General features: G+C 48.5%; 1 long non-coding RNA gene across 1 annotated transcript; it reads left to right on the forward strand.

Annotated features, from left to right (window-relative positions):
- Positions 1–16710: 16710 nt before the first annotated feature.
- LOC119318271 lies at positions 16711–18065 on the forward strand. Its single transcript, XR_005154039.1, has 2 exons — positions 16711–17092; positions 17277–18065. It is a non-coding gene; the product is annotated as an uncharacterized LOC119318271 (long non-coding RNA).
- The last annotated feature ends 1616 nt before the right edge of the window (positions 18066–19681 follow it).

Here is a 19681-nt window from a genome sequence, read left to right on the forward strand (position 1 = left end):
AATGTGTTGTGTGCTTGTTCATATCTGTGCTTGAAGACTTTGACTGAAGATTTTCTCAATTTTCTCAGTTCAATCTCTTCAGTCTGTTTGTCTTCATCTTGTGTTATCATGTGCTTACGCTTCCTATACTCTGTGCCTGTCTTCATTTCATCATGATGACTATGCTTGTGTTCTGCTATGTTTACTTTTGAGTACTTATTCAGCTGCTAGTAGTTCTTCGCTCAGTAATTTCCTCACCGGCAAATTCCTCAGTGAAGAATTTCATAAAAATCGCCTATTCAGCCCCCCTCTAGTCGATATAACGCACTTTCATGTATTTACAAGAAAGTGAGTGCGAGCACTACATCATTTCTGATAAGTATATGTATGACATATTGTTGCTCGGAGATAATATAGAATTATTCTGCAAAGCATAAAGGAATGTTTGAAAAAGGTTTTTCAAAGAAAGACCTCGGTGAAGTTGCTTACATATTGAGCATCAAGATCTATAGAGATAGATCAAGACGCTTGATAAGTTTTTCAATGAGTACATACCTTGACAAGATTTTGAAGTAGTTCAAAATGAAACAGACAAAAAGGAGTTCTTGCCTGTGTTACAAGCTGTGAAGTTGAGTAAGACTCAAAACCCGACCACGGCAGAAGATAGAGAGAGAATGAAAGTCATTCCCTATGCCTCAGCCATAGGTTCTATAAAGTATGCCATGCTGTGTACCAGACCTATTGTATACCCTGCCCTGAGTTTGGCAAGGGAGTACAATAGTGATCTAGGAGTAGATCACTGGACATTAGTCAAAATTATCCTTAGTGGAATAAGGATATGTTTCTCGATTATGGAGGTGACAAAAGGTTCGTCGTAAAGGGTTACGTCGATGCAAGTTTTGACACTGATCCAGATGACTCTAAGTCTCAATCTGGATACATATTGAAAGTGGGAGCAATTAGCTAGAGTAGCTCCGTGTAGAGCATTGTTGACATAGAAATTTGCAAAATACATACGGATCTGAATGTGGCAGACCCGTTGACTAAACTTCCCTCACAAGTAAAACATGATCACACCTTAGTACTCTTTGGGTATTAATCACATAGCGATGTGAACTAGATTATTGACTCTAGTAAACCCTTTGGGTGTTCGTCACATCACGATGCGAACTATGGGTGTTAATCACATGTGATGTGAACTATTGATGTTAAATCACATGGCGATGTGAACTAGATTATTGACTCTAGTGCGAGTGGGAGACTGAAGGAAATATGCCCTAGAGGCAATAATAAAGTTATTATTTATTTCCTTATATCATGATAAATGTTTATTATTCATGCTAGAATTGTATTAACCGGAAACGTAATACATGTGTGAATACATAGACAAACAGAGTGTCACTAGTATGCCTCTACTTGACTAGCTCGTTGATCAAAGATGGTTATGTTTCCTAACCATAGACATGAGTTGTCATTTGATTAATGGGATCACATCATTAGGAGAATGATGTGATTGACTTGACTCATTCCGTTAGCTTAGCACTTAATCATTTAGTTTGTTGCTATTGCTTTCTTCATGACTTATACATGTTCCTATGACTATGAGATTATGCAACTCCCGTTTACCGGAGGAACACTTTGTGTGCCACCAAACGTCACAACGTAACTGGGTGATTATAAAGGTGCTCTATAGGTGTCTCCGTAGGTACTTGTTGAGTTGGCGTATTTCGAGATTAGGATTTGTCACTCCGATTGTCCGAGAGGTATCTCTGGGCCCTCTCGGTAATGCACATCACTTAAGCCTTGCAAGCATTGCAACTAATGAGTTAGTTGCAGGATGATGTGTTACGGAACGAGTAAAGAACCTTGCCGGTAACGAGATTCAACTAGGTATTGAGATACCAATGATCGAATCTCGGGCAAGTAACATACCGATGACAAAGGGAACAACATATGTTGTTATGCGGTTTGACCGATAAAGATCTTCGTAGAATATGTAGGAGCCAATATGAGCATCCAGGTTCCGCTATTGGTTATTGACCGGAGACGTGTCTTGGTCATGTCTACATAGTTCTCGAACCCGTAGGGTCCGCGCGCTTAAAGTTACAATGATAGTTATATTATGAGTTTATATGTTTTGATGTACCGATGGAGTTCGGAGTCCTGGATGAGATCGGGGACATGACGAGGAGTCTCGAAATGGTCGAGACGTAAAGATCGATATATTGGACGACTATATTCGAACATCAGAAAGGTTCCGAGTGATTCGGGTATTTTCGAGAGTACCGGGGAGTTACGGGAATTCGTAGTGGGCCTTAATGGGCCATACGGGAAAGGAGGGAAAGGCCTCAATGGGTGGCCGCACCCCTCCCCATGGGCTGGTCCGAATTGGACTAGGGAGGGGGGCGCCCCCTTCCTTCGTTCTCCTTTTCCCTTCCCTTTCCTTCCCTCCTACTCCTACTACTTGGAAGGGCTCCTAGTTCTACTAGCAAAGGAGGAGTAGGACTCCCCTAGGGCGCACCATAGATAGGGTCGGCCCTCCCCCTCCTCCACTCCTTTATATACGAGCGCAGGGGGCACCCCATAGACACAACAATTGATCTGTTTGATCTTTTAGCCGTGTGCGGTGCCCCCTCCACCATAGTCCACCTCGATAATACTATAGCGGTGCTTAGGCGAAGCCCTACTGTCGTGGGTTTGTCACGGCAGATGTCCTTGTGAAAGGACTTAGTCGTGGAGCCATCGCTACGGGTTAGGTTAAGGGGGTTAAACCGGACAAGGGGACACGGAGAATTTTATACTAGTTCGGCCCCTTCGAGGAAGGTAAAAGCCTACGTCTAGTTGTGATTGATATTGCTAGGGTTTCGAAGGCCAGGGAGCGAGTCCGCTTTGTCTGGCTCTCGAGTTGTTGTCTGTCCCTAAACCGCTGTCGGGTCGTCCCTTTATATACATAGGTTGACGCCCGCTGGTTTACAGAGTCCCGAAGCCGGATCATAAATGTATCCAGTTCGGTCTCTATCCTTCCTATCTTACAATACAAGTTACATGACTAAGCCGGTTTACATTTACAGGCTTTAATCCGCCTTTGGGCCTTCATGAAGCGCCATCATCCTTGCATTTTTATGGGCTTCTAATCTTCAAGGAGTCAACCCGGCTACATAAGGCCGGTTTACCTCCAGTAGTAATATCCCCAACATTAGGCCCCAGATTGGTTTGAACTCGTTCATGTCAATCTTCTATAGTTAGAAAAATTCTTCCCTCATATCTTCACCTCGATCTTGTAAATCGCCGTGACGTCACACTTTAAGATTATGATAAACCGTCCTGACGTCGTCCATCCGTTGATGTCGAAGATTACCTTCATTTAATATGCCTTCAGCCATCGAGGCGACACCCTTATTAACTTATCCATTTTTAGGCTCCTCGATTCCCGCACTTGCCGTTTCATCTCTTCGCCTTATAAATAGGGACAGCGGACCCCTTTTCTTTTCTTTACACTACCCATTCATCTCTTCTTCTTCCTCTCGACGACCCCGCACCCGAGCGCCGCCGTCATCTTTGAACTCCGCCTCTGCTTCGCCGTTGGCCGCTGCATCAACATGTTCACACCAGAGTTCCACAGCGCCCTTCCGCTGCTTCCGCCGTCGCAGTAAGTCTTTTCCCCTTTCTTTCTTAGATCCATTAGGGTTTCCTTGTTCTTCGCTGTTCTTGAGGTTCATCAGAGCTTTCAGTGTTGCTCTTTCATGGCCTTTAGGTGAATACTTCGTATCTGACGTACTCCTTGCCATAGCTAACCTTCCATTGTCACCACAAACCCTTATGCGCAAAGAACTGATCTAGTCCTTCATAAGTTGCTTCGGTTCCGCACCCCTTCTAGATCCAATTATTTTTACTTTTCTGTCTTATCTTAGATTCAAAAATTTCATATGTCACTGTGAGATCTGTTTCTATGTCCCTGTGAGATCTGTTTCTCCTTACACCAACATAGGCAGTTTAACCTTGTATAAGCAGTCTATGCCATTAGCCCTCTGATAAACCGGAGGAGCATTTTACCTTCATAATTATGCTCCGGTTTAACAGTGTCTGAGTAATCCTGTGCTAGTATTACCTTTTTCCCTTATTGCATTAGTCTCCGGTTTACACCATTTCACATATCAGTATGTTTCTTAATTCCTTGTATATTGCATATAATCAGGCGTAATTTATAAAACGACCTTTCATTTTCAGCTTTATTTGTTTCACAATGGCCAAACAATTCACTGCCTGCAATTGGGCTCGTTCCTGGGTTACTGAAACTCAGTTGAATGAGATGGTTACCATCGGCTCCCTGCCTAAGAAAACTGAAATCAAATGGCGAGTTCCAGGAACAAAAAATCCTCCAACCCCAAGGCAAGGCGGGGTGGTGGTCTTTGTTGACCATATAGGCTGTGGCTTCAAACCGCCAGGGTCAAAGTTTTATCGAGATGTGCTTGCCAGCTTCCAACTTCATCCGCAAGATATTGGCCGAACTCGGTTTCCAATTTATACAACTTCCAGGTCTTCTGTGAAGTATATTTACAAGAAGAACCAACTGCAGAACTGTTCCGGGATTTCTTTCACTTAAACCGGCGCACAGAGTATGTAAATGGCCCGAACACAGAACTTGGTGGTGTCTCGATTCAAAAGCGGAAAGAAGTTGAATTTCCTCATGCCAAACATCATAGCCACCCAGAGGAATGGAATCAAACTTGGTTTTATTGTAGAGACACTTTGCCTGAAGATGAAAATCCCCTCCCCGGCTTTCGTGATCACAGACTATCCAATACTCACCCAATGCCACAACGCATGAGCTCTTCAGAAAGGGCGAAATACGCTCCTCAACTTGCCAAACTCCGGGCCTTTATGGCAAACGGTTTAACAGGAGTGGACTTTGTGCGCTGTTGGATATCCTGGAGTATCTTGTCGCTAAGCCGGCATCCCGGTTTAAAGTGTGAATATACCGGTGAGGTTGACGACCCTCAACGCCATTGCAACATCCAATTATCTGAGGAAGAAGTCACTGAAGGCATAAAGAAGATTCTGAATGAGTCGGAACTGATCTGTAGTCAAACCGGTCTGAGTCCCTTCTATGCCAAGAACAAACCGCCTGCTGTAAGCATTATATTTCCCCCTCATTTCTAATGTTTTTAGCTTATGCAACCTGTAATCCTTCTTCTTTGTATGTAGGGAGATGACCCCTTCTGGAAACGGAAAACCGTAGAGAAAGCGGCAAAGCCGACTAGAGATAAAGTGGTCAAGCCATCCCGCCCAAAGACCAAAGCCGTAAAGCGGATGTCAAAACGGAAAACGGCTGACCGGATTAACATGGAGCTTGATGATGACACTGATGATCCAGAAGTTGAGGTAGAACTTGACTCACTTGGCTCTCTTTTCATGCATCTCATTAACAATGATCTTCCTTAGGAGGACGCAAAAGCTAGCCAAGCTGATGATGTGGAGGTAACTACCCTTTCCTCCAGTTCAGACTCTATGCCAACACAAAAAACTCGCCAAGCAATCCGGAAAGTAAGCTTTTCTCATCCTCTTGCTCACTTGGATCCAACATTTATTTTGAAGACTCAGCAGCATGAAGCTCGCCGGACAACCCGACACAGTGGCCAACAGGTCACTTCAGCCGGTTTACCTGATACTCTGGTTCGGAAGCGCCAGTCAGAGGTCTCTCCTACTTCTGACCATTCTTACCCCAAGGCAGGTTATTTCAGACAACCTCTTAATCCATTCGATTCAAATTATCAGGTGACACCTCCCTCATCATCTGGCGAGTCAACCGCAACTCAACTCCCTCCGCTGAAAACTGTGGTCGGGTAAGTTGTAAAACCTTTTCCTTTAATGCATTGCAGAATTTGAATAAGATGTTAATCCTTTATCTTTATTTGCAGAGCCCAAGCTAGACCTAGCAAGAAAGCTCGGGTCACCAATCCATCCGAAGACCCGGTCGCCGAAGAAGAAGAACCCAGAGGTGAACCGGTACAAACATGTGAACCGGAAGGTCCTCATCCTGAAGCTACTTCTGATGACCCGCCCCTTGAAGGCCAAAATACTGATAGGGCCATAGACGTTGAGCCTGCCATGCCCGATTCTGAACCGGCAGAACCAAACCGGTCTAGTCCGGTGAAAGATGCTGAAATTCCAGTATCATCAACCAAAAATCCTGAAGGCCAAGGTGATGATGTTATTATTACTGGAATGGGCCACAGCTCTCCTGGCCATCCCGTCATTTTGGCTTAGCACAGTGCCAAAGAAGAGCAAGCTGCCCGGGATAAAGGTAAATGGAGCAGCGACTTATCAAGCTAGTCATCTTAACGCTGATGAGCTTCATTCTGGCTTCTTGAACCGCATGCACTCAAACCGGAATTATGAAGCCGGTTTGGTGAACTTGATGAAAGAGCGATATGAGGTAAATTCCTCTCCCTTTGTTGATTGATTTATAGCTGAATTATTATCCCAAGGAGCCCCCAAGGGCCGTTTGTATGATTATTAATCATAAACCGGGTCTTTGTAACACTTTACGCTTCTCATCATTGATCCTTGCACTGGCAGATTCTCTAATAATAGATAAGACTCATATTGAAATAATTAGATAACTTTCTGCAGCATAGCCCCCAAAGGCCGGTTTAACTTGACAAGCTAATCCGGTTTTTTGATCAACGCATCCGTTTTTAGAACAGACGTACATTAGCCCCCAAGTGTCAAGGATAATGCTTGCATTGTTCTGGAGACTTGTATAAAGTGTAGTACTTGAGAGCAAATAGGCATTAGCCCCCAAGTATGAAGTGCATAACTTTGTTATACGCTTTGTACTTAGCACATATACATGTTGTCTGTTTAATATACCTCCAATGTGGCAGGCTGAACTGAAAAGCAAAGACGCCCGAAATTCTGACTTGCAAGAGAATGTGAAATCACAACAAGCCGAGGCTGAAAAGGCCAAAGAGGAGATGGCCCAGGCCCTGGCCGTGATGGAAAAATTGAAAGAATCTTTCAATAAAGATCGTGCTGACTGGGAAACCGAGAAATCCGGTTTAACCCAAAGAGCTGTAGGTGCCGAGGCAGCCCTTAAGCCAGTGGTTGATGAACTAGCCGGTTTGAAACGTCAAATCAATGCTATGACCTCTGCTATCTTTGGTAAGTGCCTACTTATGTGTGTTGCGCAAGTCAATGAACTTTACAGCTGACCAAAATGTTGAAAAAATCTTTGGCAAGCACCCAGATCACTCATCTTGGTTCGGATATGTAGATGAAGCTCAAAGCGGCATACACATTGATTGAACAGTTGTACTCTGGGTCGCAGCGGGCTATTTGCACAGCAGCTTATAACAAACCGGCTCCCTCTTTGATTAGGGAAACTCTTGAGAAGTTGGCCATGTTACCAGCCCGCATCGCCGAGTTGAAGAAAGAAGCTGCCAGAGCCGGAGCTTTAACTGCACTTATTCGAGCAAAAGCCTGGATTCCGGATCTTGAAGCAGAAGACATCATCAAAGGATACCCAGGTGTTAAAGAAGATGGTTCCAACTTTGACAACGATGATCTCCGGCGGCTGACTAAACAGATGCGGCCAACAGCTAGCAAGTTGCCCGATGATACCGATTTGTCCCATTTTCAACCGTTTTACAATGCGGAGGGGAAAAGGCAGCCGACCGACATCCATGAAGTTGAAGAACTTGCGCCTCCGATTCGTAAGCACACTTATGCTCCTGCTATTAACCCCTCCAATCTTATCCATGAAGAAGTAGTGTTTCAAGCTTTAACTGGAATCGATTGGTCAACGGCTGATTTCCAGCGACTGGGGAGGGATGAAGAAGTGCTTACACCAACGGACCCTCAACCATCAAACTGTCCCGACGAGGCGTCCTGAACCGGTCGCCGGTTTACTGTCCACCGTGTGCCGATTTTATGAAAAACAATTATGCCATTGGAGCCGCTTTGAAAGCTTCTTATAATAGGATAGCCAAAACTTTGTTATCTGCCATGCCATCGAGCATGTTTCGTAATACTGCGTGACAATCTTGTGCCACTTTTTGGGATATATTGATGCATAACCCATGATGAATTTTGCTCCTGTGTACAACAACTTAAAAGTATCCAGCGGTTTACCGCTAGACGTGTCATGATGTCCAAGAAGTATATAGTACCTAGATGAATAATCAAGTGTTTGTACAAAAAGTAATGTACATAACATACCTCATTGGTTGACCAAACGTGTATACGGCAAAGGTGTTAATACCAATCCAGAACGTTGATAACTCCATTTTCATAATGCCGGACTATATATTAAACCGGACCGGGATAACCACCGGATTTTCTTTATAACACTGGCGAGTTAGTCAAACCAGACCGGGTCAATGAACACCGGTTTATAATTGATCATGTGCCAACAACTTGTAGTTGAAAAGCACACCGGGTCAAGGACGCCGGTTTGTTAAAAAATACTTATGAATTTCAACAAATAAAACTTTAAAAAGGAAAATATGCAAGGCTTTTTATGAGCTGTCAGGCTCCAAATCGAGGCTTTTCATGGGCTGCCAGGCCTCTGAGTTAAACCATTTAACAAAGCCTTTTAAGATGGGCCTCCAATTAACCAATCATCGTTTTAACTTTGACAAGGTCAGGGTCTATAAAAGATTGACATGTCAAACATTCGATGGGTCATACCAGGATTACCTGGGCAGGAGTGGCTTACTTGATGAAGGCAGGTTAACCCGGGTTTTTAGGTGAATACACCAGGCTTCCAAGCCGTGTCTTGATAGCCAATTACAAGGGTCCTTTTAAGCTCTTTGTTGCTTTGCAAAAAGAGCCCCCAAGTAACTTTGTGAGCGATGCTCAGCGTGTGCCCATGTTTGAGTCTGCACTTTGTACAACACTCTCTTTGGATCCACAATTTTTTCCCTTTGTGGCTTAAATGCCTATCAAGAGGTGTAGCTATGGTGTGAGGACAACCAAGCCCCCTAGTGATATCCCTTCATGGTTTCACAACCGATCAAGAGGTGTACCTGTAGTTCAAATATGACCAAGCCCCCTAGTGATTTTCTTTATATCTATGCAGTTGCTAAAGCTGGATTAACAAAAACTCCGCTTTGTCAGTTATCTTGTAAAAGCACACACAGGATATAAAAAGAACAGATACCTGCTTATAACGGAGGCTCTGGTTTATTATATGATATATACACTATCAGAAATATGTACAGATGAAGAGCCTATGGCTTCAAGTATAGTAAGGCCGAAGGAGAGCTATGTTCCATGGCCGCTTGGTCTCCTCCTCCGGTTGACGTGAGTCTTCATGCTCTCGAACATCAACGAGGTAGTAAGATCCGTTGTGCAAATTTTTGCTAACCACAAAGGGTCCTTCCCAAGGTGGGGATAACTTGTGCATATTAGTCTGATCCTGGATGAGTCGAAGCACCAAATCACCTTCTTGAAAGGTTCTAGTTTTAACCCGGTGGCTGTGATAATGTCGGAGATCTTGTCGATAAATCGCCGATCATGCCGCGGCCAGATCACGCTCTTCATCCAACAGGTCCAGAGAATCTTGACGTGCCTCCTCATTATCAGCTTCAACATAAGCTGTCACACGGGGCGAGTCGTGACGGACGTCACTAGGAAGAACTGCCTTCGCTCCATAAACCATAAATAAAGGTGTGTAACCCGTAGACCTATTGGGTGTGGTGTTGATGCTCCACAACACAGAAGGCGGCTCCTCAACCCAACAACCCGGTGTCCGCTTTAAGGGAACCATAAGCCTGGGTTTGATACCACGTATAATTTCTTGATTTGCCCTCTCTACTTGACCATTAGACTGGGGGTGAGCCACCGATGCTAGGTCGAGCTGGATGTGCTCGCGTTGACAAAATTCTTCCATCTCCCCTTTTGACAAGTTAGTACCATTATCTGTTATAATACTGTGCGGAAAGCCAAACCGGAATATCACCTTCTTGAAGAATTGAACTGTCGTTGCTGCATCACACTTGCTGACTGGCTCTGCCTCCATCCATTTAGTGAATTTATCAACTGCTACTAACAGGTGGGTCTTTTTGTCCTTAGAACGCTTGAAGGGTCCAACCATATCAAGCACCCAAGTTGCAAACGGCCACGTAATTGGAATCATCCACAACTCTTGAGCCGGAACGTGCGCACGGCGGGCAAATTTTTGACATCCATCACATCTCTTGACTAAATCCTCCGCATCAGCATGCACCGTCAATCAGTAAAAACCGTGGCGAAAAGCTTTGGCAACCAACGACTTTGAACCGGCGTGGTGACCGCAATCCCCTTCATGGATTTCTCGCAAAATCTCACAACCTTTTTGAGGAGAAACACAGCGCTGAATTGCTCCTGAAACACTGTAACGATGTAACTCCCTGTTGAGTATGGTCATGAACTTGGAACGCCAGATTATCTGTCGAGCCAATGTTTCATCGTCTGGTAACTCGCCCCGGTTCATGTAAGCCAGATATGGGATCGTCAAATCCGGTATGGCATGCAGAGCTGCCACCAACTGAGCCTCCGGATCAGGAATTGCCAAATCTTCTTCGGTTGGCACTTTGACTGACGGATTATGCAACACATCAAGAAAGACATTGGGCGGGACCGGTTTACACTGGGAACCAAGACGACTTAAAGCATCCGCCGCTTCATTCTTCCGCCGGTCTATATGGTCCACTTGATAACCTTTAAAGTGACCAGCCACTGCGTCCACTTCTCGCCGATATGCAGCCATGAGTGGGTCCTTAGAATCCCAAGTGCCAGACACCTGCTGAGCCACTAGATCTGAATCGCCGAAGCACTTAACCCGGCTCAAATTCATCTCCTTAGCCATTCGAAGACCATGGAGCAAAGCCTCATATTCAGCTGCATTGTTAGTACAAGGGAACATTAAACGGAGGACATAACAAAACTTGTCACCTCGTGGGGAAGTTAGTATGACTCCAGCCCCCGAGCCCTCCAACTGTCTGGACCCATCAAAATGAATAGTCCAATATGTATTATCTGGCTTCTCCTTCGGTGCCTGCAACTCTGTCCAATCATTAATGAACTCCATGAGTGCCTGGGATTTTATCGCTATGCGGGGTATATACTTGAGCCCATGAGGTCCAAGTTCAATAGCCCACTTGGCAATCCGGCCAGTTGCTTCTCTGTTTTGAATGATGTCGCCCAGAGGAGCTGAACTGACCACTGTGATGGGATGGCCCTGAAAATAATGTTTAAGCTTCCGGCTCGCCATAAACACCCCATACACCAGCTTCTGCCAATGCGGATACCTCTGCTTTGACTCAATGAGCACCTCGCTCATATAATAAACCGGCCGTTGAACCGGATATTCCTTGACAAGCTCCTTGCGCTCTACCACAATGGCTACGCTAACAGCCCGGGCATTAGCAGCCACGTATAATAATAATGGCTCTTTATCGATCGGCGCTGCAAGGACAGGCGGTTCAGCTAGCTGCCTCTTCAGATCCCCGAACGCCTTATCAGCTGCCTCACTCCAGACAAAATTACCTGTTTTCTTGAGCATCTGATATAAGGGGATGGCCTTCTCTCCAAGGTGACTGATAAACCGGCTCAAGGCTGTAATCCGGTCGGCCGGACGTTGAACATCGTTGATACACGCCGGTTTAGCCAAGGATATAATTGCTGCAATTTTTTCCGGATTAGCCTCAATGCCTCTGTTTGCCACCAAAAAACCCAAGAGCTTGCTTGCCGGGACACCAAAAAACACTTCTCTGGATTGAGCATCATCTTGTAAATCCGGAGATTGTCAAAGGTTTCTCTTAAATACTCTATTAACGTTTCCTCCTTTCTGGACTTTACCACAATATCATCCACATATGCATGAACATTGCGTCCAATTTGTTTATGAAGGCAATTCTGAACACATCGCTGGTAAGTTACCTGGGCACTCTTGAGTACAAAAGGCATGGAAATATAGCAGAAGGCTCCAAAAGGAGTTATGAAAGATGTCTTCTCCTGGTCCTTAACCGCCATTTTGATCTGATGATAACTAGAATAAGCATCCAGAAAACACAAACGGTCGCAACCCGCCGTAGCATCAATTATCTGATCAATGCAAGGGAGAGCAAAGGGGTCTGCAGGGCAGACCTTGTTTAAATCTGTGTAGTCCACACACATGCACCAAGTGCCGTTTTTCTTAAGAACCAGCACCAGATTAGCTAACCACTCTGGATGAAAAACTTCGACAATAAACCCTGCGGCCAACAGACGGGCTACCTCTTCACCTATAGCCTTACGTCTCTCTTCATTGAAATGGCGGAGGAACTGCCAGACCAGTTTAAACTTAGGATCAATGTTGAGCGTGTGCTCAGCGAGTTCCCTCGGTACACCTGGCATGTCAGAAGGTTTCCATGCAAAGATGTCCCGATTCTCACGGATGAACTCGATGAGCGCGCTTTCCTATTTGGGATCTAGGTTAGCGCTGATGCTGAACTATTTGGATGAATCGCCAGGAACAAAGTCAACCATCTTAGTGTCTGTAGCCGATTTGAACTTCAATGCTGGATCATGTTCTGTAGTTGGCTTTTTCAAAGAGGTCATGTCTGCCAGATCAACTTGCTCCTTATAGAATTTCAACTCTTCTGTGGCACAAACCGACTCATCATAAGCCGCATCACCTTCTTCACACTCCAAAGCAATCTTTCTACTTCCATGTACTATGATAGTCCCTTTATGACCTGGAATTTTAAGTTGTAGATAAACATAACACGGCCTCGCCATGAATTTAGCATAGGACGGCCGCCCAAACAGGGCGTGGTACGAACTTTTGATCTTTACCACCTCAAACGTCAATGTTTCTGACCTTGAATCATAGTCATCTCCAAAAGCTACCTCCAAAGCTATCTTGCCAACAGGATATGCAGACTTACCAGGCACCACACCATGAAAGACCGTATTCGACGGTTTAAGATTCTTATCTGTCAACCCCATACAGTGGAATGTATCATAATATAAAATGTTGATACTACTTCCCCCATCCATGAGTACTTTGGTAAACTTGTATCCCCCAACTTGAGGTGCTACCACCAGGGCCAAGTGACCTGGATTATCAACCCGGGGTGGGTGATCATCTCTACTCCACAGAATAGGTTGCTCAGACCAGCGTAAATACTAAGGTACTGCCGATTCAACAGAGTTTACTGCCCTTTTGTGAAGCTTCTGATCACGTTTACACAAACTAGTAGTGAAGACATGATATTGCCCGTTGTTTAGCTATTTGGGATTACTCTGATAACCCGACTGCTGCTGCTGCTGCTGATTCCCCTAATGGTTGTAACCTCCCTGGTTGCCTTGGTGCCCTTGATTGACGTGTCCGGTTTGGTTGCCTTGAAACCCTAAATCGGAACCACCACCTCCGTAACCCGGCCCGTGGAAACCCTTCAAGAACTCAAAACCATCGTGCGATAGCCCCACGGTGGGCGCCAACTGTCGTGGGTTTGTCACAGCAGATGTCCTTGTGAAAAGACTTAGTCGTGGAGCCATCGCTACGGGTTAGCTTAAGGGGGTTAAACCGGACAAGGGGACACGGGGAATTTTATACTAGTTCGGCCCCTTTGAGGAAGGTAAAAGCCTACGTCTAGTTGTGATTGGTATTGCCAGGGTTTCGAAGGCCAGGGAGCGAGTCCGCTTTGTCTGGCTCTCGAGTTGTTGTTTGTCCCTAAACTGCTGTCAGGTCGTCCCTTTATATACATAGGTTGACGCCCGCCGGTTTATAGAGTCCCGAAGCCGGATCATAAACGTATCCAGTTCGGTCTCTATCCTTGCTATCTTACAATACAAGTTACATGACTAAGCCGGTTTACATTTACAGGCTTTAACCCGCCTTTGGGCCTTCATGAAGCGCCATCATCCTTGCATGTTTATGGGCTTCTAATCTTCAAGGAGTCAACCCGGCTACATAAGGCCGGTTTACCTCCAATAGTAATATCCCCAACACCTGCGTCAGTAGAACATCAACATCGTCACCACGCCGTCGTGCTGACGAAACTCTCCCTCAACACTCGGCTGGATCGGAGTTCGAGGGACGCCATCGGGCTGAACGTGTGCTGAACTTGGAGGTGTCGTACGTTCGGTACTTGATCGGTCGGATCGTGAAGACGTACGACTACATCAACTGCGTTGTGCTAACGCTTCCGCTTTCGGTCTATGAGGGTACGTGGACAACACTCTCCCCTCTCGTCGCTATGCATCACCATGATCTTGCGTGTGCGTAGGAAAATTTTGAAATTACTACGTTTCCCAACAACTATTTCCTTGGGCTGGAGGTTTTGCACTCTGGTTCTGGCTTGACACTTACTTAGCAGAAGTACTCTCTTGATATCCTTCGACGGGCTGGTATGCTACAGTGCAAGACGGCTACTACACCTATGTCCTCTACTGACAGACTCTCCGCTTTCAATGGTTCTCTTCTCTCCGCTGATGAGGCTACTGAGTATCGCAGTATTGTTGGTGGCCTGAAGTACTTGACTATCACTCGTCCTGATGTCTCCTATGCTGTCAACTGTGTCTGTCAGTTTCTTCATGCACCTTGAGATTCTCATTGGACTATGGTTAAGTGCATCTTGCGCTATATTCGGTTGACTGCTTCTTATGGCTTGCATCTGCAACCGGCCCCCTCTGGAGTTCTCTCTGCGTTCTCTGATGTAGACTGGGCTGGGCGTTTGGATGACAGACAATCAACGGGGGGATATGTAGTGTTCCTTGGTTCTAACTTGATCTTCTGGAGTGCTTGTAAACAAGCAACAGTGTCCCGCAGTAGCACTGAAGCTGAGTACAAAGCAGTTGCAAATGCCACAGCTGAGCTTATTCGGATAAAGTCTTTGCTCCAAGAGTTGAAGATCTCTCAGAAGCAGCCGCCGGTCCTTTTGTGTGATAACATCGGTGCTACGTATTTGTCTTCAAATCCAGTTTTTCATGCTCGCATCAAACACATCAAAGTTGATTATCATTTTGTTAGGGAACATGTTGTCCAGAAACTGCTTCTTATCAAGTTCAGCCCTTCAAAGGATCAACTTGTTGACATCTTCACAAAGCCGCTGCCTCTTCCTTAGTTTGAAGGCTGTAGGCGCAATCTCAACCTGATGAATTCTTCAGAGCTCGGTTAAGATTGAGGGAGGGTGTTAGACTCTGTATATACTGGGCCTTTGTACATATATTAGTATCCCCACCTGTAATTGTGTTGTACATCATTATGTACTCTCTATATAATGCCAAGGTCACCCCATGTTGGAGGTGTGCCACAAAACCCTAAAACCCTTGTCTAATAGGCGGGCTACCATTGGCACCTTTAGACCTCCTTTAGTTTGTAGGAATTCTATATGATAGCCCCTCCTTCCTCCCGCTCCCGGCCGGGCCGGGTGGGGGTGCCGGGTGCCCCGACGCCGCCGGCGACGTACGCACGGCCGCAACTTGCCTGGCCTGGCCAGGCGCCACGCCGCCTTGCATGCATGTGACTGACTCGGCAACCGGCTCGTCCGTTGCGTTTGAATGCAGGGAGGGCTACCCAGGCCATGGCTAAGCTTAGCTTGTCATCTTGAGCTGTCAACTTCGTGGTTAACACCAGAGGTAGATACGTGCACGGCCTAAGCTTTGGGGCCTGGGTGTCTCGGGCTGGTCCAAGCGTCGGCACTGTTGAGTTTTGGTTGGCGTCTAGCAGCTCACTGGGAGCTAGCGAAACGGAGACGGTATGATGAGGCGGAGGGTGGCTCGTTCCCGTTGCTCGCTCCGGTGTGGGGAGCTCGCTGGCTGGTCCCGGTGGCCGGTGGCGGAGGGGAGCCTGATGGTGGCGATGGTGGTGGTGTTGGGATGCGGTCGCCTGGGGCAGGCGGGCACATGGCCGCGCGCAGCACCAGCAAGCCACCACCGGCAGCAGCCAGCAACCCCCTTGCCCTGCCCCGGCCTTTCCCTGCTGCAGCTACCACTTGCTGCTGCTACGCCTACGTCCCGATTACTATAACCGAGCCCCTATCCCTTTACACATACATCACGCGTCCACCGTTCAGACCAGGCCGTCTTCGTTCGCCACTGGATGGGTAGATGGAGTAGATGACAAGACACTCCATGGCATTTCTGCACTGAACCGCCGGGAAACATGCATGGAATGGAAACAACCGTCAGTCATGGTCAAGAGCTCGTCCAAAATTAGCAGATGCACCGCAAGCGTACGTGCACTCGTTTGGTAGAGCAACCACCGTTTAGGCAGAGGTAACATGTCCATTTTTTACACTAACCGCGTGCTACTAGTACGTACTTATAGCCACACTACACCGATGGAGCACCCACTAGCAGCGCTGCAGCAGTGCAGTAGGGCACTGCTGTGAACTGGCTGGCCCAGGCGGCTAGCTTAGCTAGGCGCTGCTGCTGCCACTAGCTGCAGCATGCAGGGGCAGCTAGTCTGCGTCCGTCGTGGTGCGTGGGCGTACGTACGTGCCTCCCGGAGCGGGACGCGCAGGCCGTGGCTCGTAGCGCCGGCACGTCGAGCCCCACCACCGCACCACACCACACCACCCCACCCCACCCCACCCCACGGTGATACGTAAAATCCGGGGGAGTACGTCTTCCGATGCAGGCTAGCCAGCCGCGGTCGCCTTCCCGCCGAGACCAGCCCGGCCCGGGGGCAGCCCCGTCATTTCAGCCTCCCTCCCCATGCTGTACCGCCGCTGCCGCAGATCTAGGCGCCCTATTTAATTTCATCTAAGCCAGCCGCTCAGTGTTGGGGGAGGGAAAGGGAAGCCGGACCAGTTCGTTCGTTCGTTCGTTCGTTCCGGCCGTGTGGATTGGACGTTTCAAAACAAGAAATCGCAAGCTTAGCTACACAGAGAAAGGCCACCAGTAGTTATTATTATATAGAGAGAAAGGAAGGAGCTGCACCGTCTTGAGACCTTTGAGAGTGTGTGTCGAGCGGAGGAAGACGAGGAGGCAGCCAGGTGAGGCCGGCGAAGCTCGCAGCCAGCTCTCGTGCTTGCCTTGGTGACATTCATCGAGCTCTCGTCCATGCCGCTTTGGCGGTGTCTCGCCTGCCCGCCCTCTGCTGCGTGCATGTGCGTATGATCTTTCGGTCTAAAGCCAGGTCTTGTACATGTCGTCCTTGTATGCAGCACCTTCGATTTCTTTAGCATTTCCGCCTCTGAGAAGTTGCTCTGGGCGCCCCAAAGCAGGCCACGGCTGGCCTAGCTAGCTTCCCCTGCTTTTGCTTTCTTCCCGTTGGAGCCTCGGTCGCTCACACGCACTTGCCTTTTCTTCTTGCTGAGCAGGAGGTAGCAGGCAGCCGGGGGCACGGCGCATCGCATGGAGGAGAGAGTGAAAAGAGGAAGAGCAGGAGAAGGTGAGGGCGAAGAAGCGAGCCTAACGGAAAGGAGCCTTGGGGCGGGCCCACCGGCCCTGAGGTGAGGGGAAGGGAGGGAGGGGTGGGAGGAGGAGGAGGCGGAGGATCTCCTCTCACGTCAAAGGTGGGGGAAAGCATAAAGGAGGAAGGAGGAAGAGAAGGTGGTGGAGAGGAGAAAGCCAGCTGCTTCACTGAGTGAGCAAGGATAGAGTGTGAGTGAGTGTGGGAGTGAGCGAGTGACACCTCTCCCCCTATGTAGAGCTGTAGAGCGTGAGCTTGAGGGCATCCTGTTCTTCCACCACCATTTCGTCGCCCACCCACTACAGTCGGTCGGCGTGCTGGTGGAGTTGAAGAGGAGGAGACGCCATGGCATTGCAGGAGCAGGAAGAAGGCGAAGATGAAGGAGAAGACGGCGAGGAAGATGGGATCATGACGAGGAGGGTGCTGTGGTGGGGGAGGAGCTGCTGCTGATTTCCTCCCCTGTCTGACCCGAGGCGCGCTGCTTGCTCCGGAGTAGTAGTAAGATATTGGCACAATAGGCTCAATCACTTTTTCTTTCCCCTTGTTTTGCTGTTTTTGCGCTCCTTTCCCCGTTCAGTCCATTGATGATTGCATACTCTTCCCCCTGTAATTTCTTTTCCCCCCGCTGCCCCTTTTGATCTGTTGTTCTTGGTGGTTTCCCCGATTCGGAATGGAAAAGGCTTTGGCAAACGCAAAAGAGGAGCGGCAGCTAGCAGTAAGTACTCTCACTGTGCGCTTCAGGAGCATGGCAAATCTCCGCCCGAGCCTTGTCCCGTCCCCTTTGTTTCTTGCGCTCGTTCGTCCGTCCGTCCGTTCGTTCTCATCCACAGGCCATATCGATCGATCGGTCGACCGGCTGCCCGCATGTGCCGTGCCGCCGCTGTTCTGGATTCAACCCGCACAGTGGGTGGGCGATGGATCGATCGAGTGCGACGAATGAGCGAGAGGCAGTGAGCGCGGACGCATTAAGTTTGGTCTGTTGCTGTTGCCATCATGAGTTGGGAGCTGTGTGCGCAGCGTGGCGTCCGGCCAGACGGCAACGCTCCAGGAGGAAGAAGACGGGGCTTGGGGTGGAAACGGAGGTGGCGCCGGCCCTGCTTTCCGCCGCGCGCGCCCGGCCGTTTCCGCCGCGGCTGCGCACGCTCGCGCGCCAGCGCCGGCCGGTGGACCTGCTGCGTTCGCTTGCTTGCTCGTTGAGCTTCCTGATTCCGTTGTCTTGTTCCCCATGTCGTCTTCTCGGGGCGTTCAACTTGTGCCATCCGCTTTCTGCGAGAGGGTGTGTGTGTGGGAGTGTGTGACAGGCGCAGGGCGTCAGCTATGGCCATGGCCATGGCTAGTTGCATTTACTACTCCCGAGCGTGGCGCCCCCACCTGATCCGCGGACCGGACGGAGGACGCCGTCTTGTTTGAAAAGCGAGTGGCATGCATGTGGATCGTGCCGCGCCGATCGAGATGGGCGCGCGACCGCGACAGGGATGAGCCCCGCGCCGCTCGGGCCGATTATTTTTTGTTGCTGGCACGAACCGGCCGAGACAAAAACAAACTTGGAAGAGCGTATCCGAGGCTAGCAGCGTACGGTGCTCCGTCGCTCGTGAGGCGCGTTGGTGGGCGTGTATGTCGACGTGTACGTACGTGCGTACAGGTATCGCCAGCGCCAAGAGGTTGGTGCATGCATGGGCCTGCGTCGTGTCGGTCGCCCTTGGTGTTTTGCTGTCCGGGACCGGGAACGCCGGCAGAGCAACTTGCGCCGCGTGCATGCATGCATGGCGGGTGATGAGGAGCAGAGCAGAGCTAGCCGGAGATGCATGGCAATGGCGTCGTTGTATTTGTGTGAGCTCGCTGCACCGCATCGGGACTCCGCTTCCGCTGCGGCTATGCTTCCGAGTTACGTTGGGCTGCGTAAACAAAGCGGAAAAGAAAACGGACAGGGAGTGATCGAGCTCCGTTCCGAGTTTCCGACCGTGGGATGGAGAGGCAACGGTGGTCGTGTCGTACCGGTACGGAGTTCTTGGTGCTCTGAAGCGGCGTGGGGTCGTGTGTGGCCTGGTACTGTACGTGTTTAAAGTTATTAGTGATCAGCTAAAAGCTAAGCCATCACCTGACTGACTAGGGGTGTGTGACCTGGGGAAGCGAGGCAGAAGATGACAAGGTGCTGCGTAGCAGCCATTATTATCTGATGAAGAGACCGGCTACATTGCGCCCGTGCTCTCGTTTTGAGTGGTCTACTAGATAGATTATCCGGACAGAGGGGCATGATGGCGCGTCCGTCCGTGATCCGGTGTGTCCGAGAGTTGATCTTGGCCTGCAATGACA

Source organism: Triticum dicoccoides, chromosome 6A (assembly GCF_002162155.2).
Source record: "Triticum dicoccoides isolate Atlit2015 ecotype Zavitan chromosome 6A, WEW_v2.0, whole genome shotgun sequence".
NCBI lineage: Eukaryota > Viridiplantae > Streptophyta > Magnoliopsida > Poales > Poaceae > Triticum > Triticum dicoccoides.